This window comes from Manis javanica, chromosome 1, assembly GCF_040802235.1.
Source record: "Manis javanica isolate MJ-LG chromosome 1, MJ_LKY, whole genome shotgun sequence".
Classification (NCBI taxonomy): Eukaryota; Metazoa; Chordata; class Mammalia; order Pholidota; family Manidae; genus Manis; species Manis javanica.
The window spans coordinates 88,673,453-88,685,518 of NC_133156.1; positions in this window are offsets into that span (position 1 = coordinate 88,673,453).

Below are 12,066 nucleotides of genomic sequence, written 5' to 3' on the forward strand. Positions count from 1 at the left end.
CAATTTATTTTTTGAAAAAGCCACGTCTTTTGGTCTGTAGAATTTTCAGTATCTGAATCTTTCTGCACTTCCCTCCCCATAGTATTTTTTTTTATTTATTACTTTTACTTTGGTATCAATAATCTACAATTACATGAGGGGCATTATGTTTACTAGACACGCCCAACACCAAGTCCCCCCACATACCCCATTACAGTCTCTGTCCATCATCGTAGTAAGATGCTATAGAGTCACTACTTGTCTTCCCTGTGTTGTACAGCCCTCCCCGTGCCCCCCTTTCATTATACATGCTAATCATAATACCCCCTTTTCCCCTCCCACCCCTCCGCTTATTCCCTCCCTTTCTACCCATCTTCCCCAGTCTCTTTCCCTTTGGTAACTGTTAGTCCATTCTTCGGTTCTGTGAGCCTGCTACTGTTTTGTTCCTTCAGTTTGTTCTTATACTCCACAGATGAGTGAAATCATTTGATACTTGTCTTTCTCTGCCTGGCTTATTTCACTGAGCATTATACTCTCTAGCTCCATCCATGTTGTTGCAAATGGTAGGATTTGTTTTCTTCTTATGGCTGAGTAATATTCCATTGTGTATATGTACCACATATTCTTTATCCATTCATCTACTGATGGACACTTAGGTTGCTTCCATTTCTTGGCTATTTTAAATAGTGCTGTGATAAACATAGGGGTGCATCTGTCTCTTTCAAACTGAGCTCCTGCGTTCTAGGGTAAATTCCTAGGAGTGGAATTCCTGGGTCAAATGGTATTTCTATTTTGAGCTTTTTGAGGAACCTCCACATTGCTTTCCACAATGGTTGAACTAATTTACATTCCCACCAGCAGTGTAGGAGGGTTCCCCTTTCTCCACAACCTCGCCAACATTTGTTGTTTTTTTTTTTTTTGGATGGTGGCCATCCTTACTGGTGTGAGGTGATATCTCATTGTGGTATTCATTTGCATTTCTCTGATGACTAGTGATGTGGAGCATCTTTTCATGTGTCTGTTAGCCATCTGAATTCTTCTTTGGAGAACTGTCTGTTCAGCTCCTCTGATCATTTTTTTATTAGATTATTTGCTTTTTGTTTGTCGAGGTGCGTGAGCACTTTATATATTTTGGATGTCAACCCTTTATCAGATCTGTCATTTATGAATATATTCTCCAATATTGTAGGATGGCTTTTTGTTCTATTGGTGGTGTCCTTTGCTGTACAGAAGCCTTTCAGCTTGATATAGTCCCACTTGTTCATTTTTGCTTTTGTTTCCCTTACCTGGGGAGATATGTTCATGAAGAAGTTGATCATGTTTATGTTCAAGAGATCTTTGCCTATGTTTTTTTCTAAGAGTTTTATGGTTTCATGACTTACATTCAGGTCTTTGATCTATTTTGAATTTACTTTTGTGTATGGGGTTAGACAATGATCCAGTTTCATTCTCTTACATGTAGCTGTCCCGTTTTTCCAATACCAGCGGTTAAAGAGGGTGTCATTTCCCCCATTGTATGTCCATGGCTCCTTTATCGTATATTAATTGACCATATATGTGTGGGTTAATATCTGGACTCTCTATCCTGTTCCACTGGACTGTGGGGTCTGTTCTTGTGCCAGTACCAAATTGTCTTGATTAATGTGGCTTGTAGTAGAGTTTGAAGTTGGGGAGCAAGATCCTCTCCCACTTTATTCTTCCTTCTCAGGATTGCTTTGGCTATTTGGGGTCTTTGGTGTTTCCATATGAATTTTTTAACTATTTGTTCCAGGTCATTGAAGAATGCTGTTGGTAATTTCATAGGGATTGCATCGAATCTGTAGATTGCTTTGGGCAGGATGGCCATTTTGACGATATTAATTCTTCCTAGCCAGGAGCATGGGATGGGTTTCCATTTGTTAGTGCCCTCTTTAATTTCTCTTAAGAGTGTCTTGTAGTTTTCATGGTATAGGTCTTTCACTTCCTTGGTTAGGTTTATTCCTAGGTATTTTATTCCTTTTGATGCCATTGTGAATGGAATTGTTCTCCTGATTTCTCTTTCTGCTAGTTCCTCGTTAGTATATAGGAAAGCAACAGATTTCTGTGTGTTAATTTTGTATCCTGCAACTTTGCTGAATTCAGATATTCTATTAGTTTTGGAGTGAAGTCTTTACGGTTTTTTATATACAATATCATGTCATCTGCAAATAGTGACAGTTTAACTTCTTCTTTACCAATCTGGATGCCTTGTATTTCTTTGTTCTGTCTTATTGCCATGGCTAGGAACTCCAGAACTATGTTGAGAAAGCAGTGGAGAGAGTGGGTATCCCTGTCTTGTTACTGATCTTAGAGGAAAGATTTTCAGCTACTCGCTATTAAGTATGATGTTGGCTGTGGGTTTGTCATATATGGCCTTTATTATGTTGAGGTACTTGCCCTCTATACCCATTTTGTTGAGAGTTTTTATCATGAATGGATGTTGAATTTTGTCAAATGCTTTTTCAGCATCTATGGAAATGATCATGTGGTTTTTGCCCTCCTTTTTGTTGATGTGGTGGATGATGTTGATGGATTTTCGAATGTTGTACCATCCTTGCATCCCTGAGATGAATACCACTTGATCATGATGCATGATCTTCTTTATGTATTTTTAAATTCAGTTTGCTAATATTTTGTTGAGTATTTTTGCATCTATGTTCATCGGGGATATTGGTCTGTAATTTTCTTTTTTGGTGGGGTCTTTACCTGGTTTTGGTATTAGAGTGATGCTGACTTCATATAATGAGTTTGGAAGTATTCCCTCCTCTTCTATTTTTTGGAAAACTTCAAGGAGAATGGGTATTATGTCTTCTCTATATGTCTGATAAAGTACAGCGGCAAATCCCTCTGGCCCAGGGGTTTTGTTCTTGGGTAGTTTTTTTGATTACTGATTCAATTTCTTTGCTGGTAATTGGTCTGTTTAGATTTTCTGTTTCTTCCTTGGTCAGTCTTGGAAGGTTGTATTTTTCTGGGAAGTTGTACATTTCTTCTAGGTTTTCCAGTTTGTTAGCATATAGATTCTCATAGTATTCTCTAATAATTCTTTGTATTTCTGTGGGGTCCATCGTGATGTTTCCTTTCTCATTTCTGATTCTGTTTATGTGTGTAGATTCTCTTTTTATCTTAATAAGTCTGCCTAGGTACTTATCTATTTTGTTCATTTTCTCAAAGAACCAGATCTTAGTTTCATTGATTTTTTTCTATTGTTCTTTTCTTCTCAATTTTATTTATTTCTTCTCTGATTTTTATTATGTCCCTCCTTCTGCTGACCTTGGGCCTCATTTGTTCTTCTTTTCCAATATCAATAATTGTGACTTTAGACTATTCATTTGGGATTGTCCTTCCTTCTTTAAATAGGCATGGATTGCCTTCACTGCATCCTACAGAAGTTGGGGCTTTGTGCTGTTGTCATTTGTCTCCATCCCATAGTATTTTTTAATATCTTTCTCTTGCCTCTATGTTTCCTGTAAACTTATAGCTAGATCTAGAGGCTTGGTTTGATACAGGTTGTTTTTTTGGCAAAGCTACTCCATAAGTGGTGTTTTTTACTCTCAACAAGAGACACATGATATCTTGTGGCTCCCTTTTAGTGATGTTAACAACCATTAATAACCACTAGTTAGGTCCATTCTTTGATCTGGGGTTTGCAAAATGGTGATATTCTAATCTATTATTTATTTTTTATTCTTTGGTTGGAATTCTAGAGATAAAATATCCCTCAACAACTATTTAGTTTTCCTGAAATAACCTTCATGCAAGAAAAGGAAGTTAAATATTTGGCCTTTTAGAATGAGTTGCTTCCCTTGTATTCTCTAAAGGAAACCAGTGGAGTATTAAATAAGTTAGTTAAATACATGTATGTGCATGTATGTATGTATGATACTAAACCAGTTCTCTGGATTTTTTTGTAAACCAATTAAAGCATTTTCACCATTATTCATACCAATGTTTAATGCTATAACAAACACATGTCATATCCATTTCTATAATCATAATACTAGAAATATTATTAAAATGGTCAAAGGAATCAATTAAATTTAGGTCAGACTTGACTAGGATTTACTTATAATTATATTAGTGTTCTTCTCTCTATCAAGTCATTAAACAGATCAATAAGGTTTTCAAAATTATTAGTTGTTTTTATATATCTAAGGGTAATAACCACTGACTTTGTCTACAAAAAAATTATAAGATATAGGTGTATCATATTAGTACACAGTTATACTAATTTTATAATTAGAAGCTGGCATAAGGAAATTCACCGAAGCTCAAATGTAGAATTAACAATATCAGGCAATTTGCAGAAGGAAGAAACAAATTTAGTGAATTCTAATTGTTTCCCCTGCTGGTTAACATGTAAACTGAACCCTAAAAGAGAACTGAAATACATATCAGATAAGTGAAATTAATTATCCTACTTGTTAGTCTCTTGAACAGTATTTTATGAGAAAACAAGCTCAAAACAAAGGTTAACATCCTTTCTGAGTTATGTAAGTTTAACATTGTTCATGATTAGGAGAAAAAGTGAACTGGGGTTATGATCGCCTTTCCTTATGTACATCCAAAAAGAGATCACACTACCAAACACTGGGAGAAAGAGTTTTCATTTTCTTCAGCTAGGAAGAAGACAAGGAAGCCACCCCTGGGTGGCAAAGTCCAAGCCCTGCATGTATGTGGTGACCCTCTCTGAACTTGGCAACAAAAGGCACAGTCTGAAATGGGTGAGAAGATCACCTGTGAGATGTGTCTCTGAGCCTGCCTGGTCTTCAGCACACACAAGGCAGGCTCCAGGGCTCCACAGCTACATCCTGCAGTCAACAGAGCAATGGCAAATGTGGAAACCATGAAGAGCAAAGGACAACCCAACCTCCTTTTGACATTCACAGGATTTTGACATTACAGGACCCAGATGGTTGCAGGCTGCCTCTGAGAAAGAGAAGAGAATCCCAAAAATGATTGGTCCAATTTTACCTCCAACCTCAGAACAGACAGCATTTGATTTAAAAAAATAAGGGACTGTGATATTTCTTGTGTCCTAGGACTGTAGAATAAAATTCATGCCCATTATCTGTAGTTTTCTAATAGCGGTCTCTCAATGAAAAGCATATAAATAGAATGTCAATCCTGCCCACTATTATGAGAGATGATGATCTTTTTATCAGGTTTTTTGGTGACAGATTTGTAGTCAGTTCAAAAATGAGTCTTCTTATATAAAATGTCTTTAAGTTACTCCTTTAAGTTGAAAAAAGAAGTAGTGATGACCAGAAGAATCTTTTCTGCACACCTTACAATTTGCCTTAATATTAGAAAAAAAATCACAATTGAATTATATGGAATCTGATACTTTAACAACTCAAATTTAAATATGTACATGTATTTATACATATATAATATAAGTATACATATACATAAACAGGTTAAAAACATATATGTATAGTTAAATAGGTTAAAATATGTATCAGTTAAACAGGTTAAAAGAATATGAAAACTGCACTAAATAGGAAAAGGGAATCATCATTTGCCTCATTTTTCCTCTTGATATAAGGCTTTGCAGGAGTGTCTGTCCTGACCAGTGATAAACAAGAAGACTGGATAACATGGGAGCACATTTCCTCTTGCAGCATTTTCTCCCTATTAGAATAATTTCCTTGCCCATTTCCTTCTTAACATCAAGTACACCTACACAGGATCCCTGGTCTTAAATTAACACTGCTGTTTTAACTAAATAGATTTTTTCAGTGGCTCCTAATCTGTTTTCATTTCAATGATGGCTTGTCATTTCTATTATAATCTGGGCTTTGCTTGCTGCCCTTCTGTAGAATAGTTAGGTTTAGGTTTGGCTATGCATATTAGTAGCCTCCAAGATATCAGAGGCTTAAACTAGATGCTGTTTTCCTTTTGCTTTAACATCCAGATACAGGGGGTCTAGGGTTGTGATGGACTCTGTGTTCTATAAGGTCAATACAGACTTTGGATTCTCCTAGTTTTTTACTCTATCTGTTCCATGTGTGGCCTCTATTCCCAAGGTTACCTCATGGTACAAGACAGCCCTTCAGCTCCAGTGATCCTCTCCATATTACAATCAGCAAGAAAAGTAAAAACACATAGTGAGCCAAAGGGTTTATGTAAGATGTTCCTTGAAGATGAGTGTCTAAAGCTACTACCAGATACTCTTGCTTATATACATTTTTTTAAGAATATATTCTCCTAGCCACATACAATTACAAAGGAGACTGGGAAATTGTCTTTATTTTGGGAAACCCTGTTCCCAGCTGGAAATTCTAATGAAAGAATGAGTAGTAGGAGGAAATAGCTTCTGCCACACTCTATTTGAACCATGGTGCCATTGGGACCATGCTTGTTGCAAGAATATGGTAATATTTCACTAAACATCATGGATCTGAGCAGGATTTGCATGATTATTGCAGCTTCTGAATAAAAAGTGATTTTTCAAGTGCTGGGCATAGAAGCCACAGGGCATAAATCTGCAAAGTAAAAAGCTAACCTTTTCAAACAATATGGCTTCTCTCTCACTTACCAACTTTACATCTCCCTGTATGGCCCCGGAGGATGACTGGTTAGCCAGAGACAGGTAAGATTCCTCAAAGAAGGAACAACCTAAGACAGGCACAGTCACAGGGGGGCCACCAGGTGAGAAATCGGGAAACAACAGTGGTGAAGCTTAGAACCTCACCCCTCCCTCCCCCCGTTTTGCTAGAAAGCTTCTGCATCCGTGGATGTTTTATTGCCCTTGTCTAGCTCGGATTAGCACATAGTCTACAGGCACACACATGATCATATACAACTGCTCTCTTACAACACTAAACTATGTTTTCTACCTTTATCTTGCATCCACCTACCACTTCAGCATTTTATTAAAAAAAATAATAATAATAATAACAAAGGGAGAAATGTGGGATCCACATATTAATCAAGTATAAAAATCAAACGAATATTCATATTTGACCTGATTGTTTATAGTTCATAATGTGTGATCAAAACCGAAAGTTTCTGTGATGAATGCCCTTGTACTGTTCACCATGTAAGAACTTATTCACTATGTAAGAATTCGTTCACCACGTAAGAACTTGTTCGTTATGCTTCAGAAGATTGGAGGCTGACGAGAATTAGGCTTGAGATGGATTAATGATTGTGCATTGAGCATTGACTCCCCTATACAGAATTTTATTGTTGTTAACAACCATTTGATCAATAAATATGAGAGATGCCCTCTCAAAAAAAAAAAGTGATTTTTCAGTCACACTGGAACAAACTATTAATGATTACATTGTCAGTGTATACACTTTCCCGGCAAAGTCAAATACAAATCTAAAAATCCTCCTTCTGCCCCTCACTCTCTTTCTTCTCATCATATTTTTAGGAGAAGTGTCTGCTCTCTCTAACTCACTTCCTTACTTACTTCTTTTATTTATCCTCAAACTTCTTCAGAACGGATTTGCCCTAGTACTTCACTATTCTTGCTACCCCAACGAAACTGAATTAATGAGATGTTTTTCTATCATTTTCTTAGGTTTCTCAGCATTGGGCAAAACTCACACTTCCTTCTTGAAACCCTCTCTTCCATTGGATTCCATGGCACAACACACTTCCAGAAACTTCTTGTAAGTTTCTCTTCTGTCAGAACACAAAATGATGGCTCTCTCCTAAGAGCTCAGTTCTAAGTCCTTCTTTTCACCACTACACATAGATGAATTCATCTACTGCAGGCTTTAATTATTACCATGTGCTGGGGATTCCCAAAACTACATCTATAATTTGATCTTTATTCTGTTTTGCAGTAACCTCTTTTTCTTTCAGTGTCTGAGCAACAAGTGACTTGTCTTTGATTAGCCAGAGCTGCTTTCTTATTATCCACCTGAATGCACAGCATTTTTTAAATATGTTAGTTTGTTAGTAAACCATAGGCTGTATAGCCTTATAAAAAGAAAAAATATTATTATAGCTTATCATAATGTGTAGTCTTTCATTCGTTAAAACTGTCAACTAGTATAAATACTTAGGTAAATGATATTTCTCAGACACTTTTCCTACATATTATTGAGGATTTCAGAAAAAACTAAAGATATCTCTTTTATTAAGAATTTTAAAATATAGTTGAATATATGAATTATATATACAAATTTACACATGTATGTGCAGCACATATATAATTATATGTGCATAAGTGGCAACTTTAAACCCCCTTCTAGTGATAAATATAAGTTGATATAATGAGTCTTTCTGTGCCTTAAGTTAGTCATTTATAAAATAAAGATAACAATACCTACCTCACAAGATTGTTGTACAAATTGAAAGACCAATGTACTGGAAGTGTCTCCAAAGCTTTAAGAAGAATTCAATGTACCATAGATACCTTAATAAAATTGATTTATTTTTGAGCTACATTTCTTGGAGTTTTCTTCTCCCTGGGACATTACTGAAGTTTATCTACTTTTGTTTTGAAATTTTTTTCAGCTGAAAATTACTATTGTGGGTGTTCTGGTGTGGAGTACTAAGATAGCAAGTGAGTAGCTATTCATGTGTTAGAGGAAATCCAAATCTACTTACTTGTTAAGGAAAATAAAATCTCTGAGTTTGCCTTCTGATACCTATTTGTATGACCTACTTACATGCATCCACGAGGGTCTTCTATTCTCCATGCCAATCAAAACCTGCCTGCTTTCCAAAGCTTGTGACTTTGCCTTCATCAGCTACATGGAACACCAGCATCCCTGAGTGGTCCTCAGAGTTTATATTTGAGTTTTCTGCTTTTGAACTCATATCAAAAGCTCATTTGAGAGAAGTAGTTCCTGAGGCGTCATCTATGGTAATGCTTTTTCCTTAGATTAAATTAGATTCTGAGAAGCATTCCTGAACTACATCACTTAGTCCCTTATAAAATCACAGTTGAGTTTTAAGGTTTTACTCCCAGCTTTCATCAAAGTTATTATAACAAAAATATATATATAAAATTTGACCTTGTTGTGTTATTATGCAAAGGTCATTTTATTGCTCAGTGACATTGTCTCATTGCCCAGTGGCCTTTTTGAGTCTGTTGTCAGAAATTGGTATCAGAATTTAAAGCCTGGAAGAATGATGTATGTCTTGAAGAATAGGTATGCTTCTTCCTTTCTGAAAGTTATAAAATCTGTCTTGGTTTGGTACTGCTTGCCAGGAAGTTAAAAGGGAAATCAAATGATCAACCACACTAAGTACAAACCCATTAAAATCACTCTTTACCTTCTTTTATGGTTGATTCTCTGTATAGTTTATTGTATATAAACATATAAATGATAAATACATATATAAATTAATATATATAGAGAGAGATCTTTAGAATAAGCCACATGTGATCTTTTAAGGAAAGAATTTTCTTCTAATGTGTTATGTATTATTATTTTTTTAATGTTAAAGGAAATCTATCATTGCAGAGTCATAAATACATAAGAAATATTGGAATTAGGATTAAAAGTTTAAGAAATTTAATATTTATTATCTTCAGAATTTTAATACTGCAATAACATTTCAATGTATTCTGAATTTTAATCTTTTTTGAAAATGATCAATAAATAGATTTAAATTGTGATTTGATTTGCATCACTAATTTACACATCATGAATTATATTGAATAAATTAGACTTGCATATTAAAGACTTACCAATACAATCTCCAAAGATCTCTTCAATTGTAATTTTTTTCTTCAATTGTAATTTTATCTTCCCATGCTATTTTACAATTTTTGTAGTAAATGCAAGGCAAAAAAGTTCAAATGGTCTTAAAATTTTGGTAGCCTTACAAAGCTAAAAGCACTTTAGAAAAGGTTATCTCATTAAAGTTTTTAAAAGTTAATTAGACTTCATATTTTAAAACAGTCTTAGATGTACAGAAAAATTGAGCAAAAAGTGTAGACCCTCTTACCCTACCCACAGTACTATTTCATTTTTTAATGAGAACAGTTTAAAAATATTTTAAGCCAAGATTATTTTCTCTCACCCTTAAATATTCCTTCCAGAATCATGTACATGCAGTGCTGGCTAGATAAATTAGATAAATTCACCTGTGGGTTTCATCAACATTGTCATATTAATTTTTTCTGGGGAGTTGTCTTTAAATCATCTACATCTTTTGTTACTTTTTTTTCCACTAAATCTGGTGTTGTTTACATGAGACAGTAGAGTATAAAGCAGTGATTCTGCTGTAATTTGAAAAGATGATTTCATATTTACAATAGGTTATTGGCAGCTGTCACCCCCTGTGAACTTTGTTATTCTGTTCACAGATGCTACATGGTTAAATGGATCACAACTGTAAGTGAAACAGTATAAGTATAGCATTGCTTAAACTGAGCATGGCTGAAATATACTTCAGTTTATTGATGAAAAATATAAAAATTATACTTTATTATTAGAATAATATTTAAACATCTCTTTTAAGGTGCCTCTAATTTATCTGTTCTGATTTTCTTTCTACACATTTTGTTTCTTTGTGCCAGTTGTAGTGCCTGGTTCTTTTTCTTCAATTGTTGCTCAAAGGCAATTTGGAGAACACCTGCCATTACAATAGCTTCTCTGTATTCTTATTTAGAAGTTCCAAGTGTTTTCATTTTCCCAACTGTTTTTTTTTACCATCTTAACCATTTTTAAATGTACAGTTCAGTGGTATTAAATACATTCAAATTGTTGTCCAACCATCCCACCACCCTACCCCAGTCCCTAGCAACCAAGATTATACTTTCCGTTTTTATCATTTTGCCTATCTAATTCCTCATTTAAATGGAATCATACAGTGTTTGTATTTTTGTGACTGACTTATTTTACTTAGCATAATGTCCTCAAGTTTCATTCACATTGTAGCATGTGTCAGTATTTCTTTCTTTTTAAGGCTAAATAATTTTCCATTGTATGTATGTACCACATTTTGCTTATCCATTCATTCATCAATGGATACTAGGTTGCTTCCATATTTTAGCTATTGTGAATAATGCTGCTGTGAACATGGGTGTACTCCAAGTGTTTTTGAAAGAATGTTTACCAGTTGTCAAAGGTAAACTCAGAATAATTCTTGCTTAAATTCGGAGGCTGATGAGCAGATGAGGTCTGCTGTCTGGCCTTCAGTCTCTACCGGGGTTAAGGTGATTTTACAATCTTTGCCTGTTCGTTCATGTATAACGTGTGGCATTAACAATATGGTGGACGTGAGCATGGTCAGAGTTTCAGGATTTAAGAGGAATTACTTTGGAGTGACTGTGGATTCAGACATTCCTGTGGAAAATCCCTTATTATTGGTATCTGCAGGGATTTTCTCCTGAGCTAGTCAATTCCCCAAAAATTAACATACCAGTTTCTTGGGGTTGAGGAAGGGTTGGGAGATAATCAGTGGGGTAAATCTTGGCTTCCAGCTTCCTCAAAATCAATGGAGAGGAGAAAGATAGGGTTTCGCCCTAAAATGTACAGATTTTCACTTAATATTTTAGTTGGTTGCTGTACTGAGCCTCCTGCATTATGTAAAAGCTATAAATAGATAGATATAGATAGATAGATGATTGATAGACAGATAGATAGATGATAGATGGATGGATAGATAGATAGATAGATAGATAGATAGATAGATAGATAGATAGATAGATAGACAGATAAAAGGGAAGTTTTAAAAAAGATTGTGAAAATAAAAAGTTCTCAAATTCAGTATCAAAAACCAAACTCTTGCTATCCTCCCCAAACCTCTTCTCACGGTTTGCTCATCCTGATAAATGATGGTTTTACTCTCCCGATTATTCAGAATAAACTTGGGCATTATCCTTCACTCCTCTTTTTTTTTTCTTCTTCACACTTAATTTATCAATCAGTAAGTCCTTTTGGCTCCACCCTGAAAATATATCCACTTCTCCCCATCTGTGCAAGCCACCATGATCTCTAGTCTATTGCACTTTGTTCCACTGACACTTATTTTTGATCTGTTGCCTACAAAGAATTTATTTTATCTGCTTGGATAAACCCTACTTGCCTTTTCTTTTTCCTGTGAGCTTTCTGCTCTGAACCTGACCACAGGTACTCCGACTTGTGCTATCTG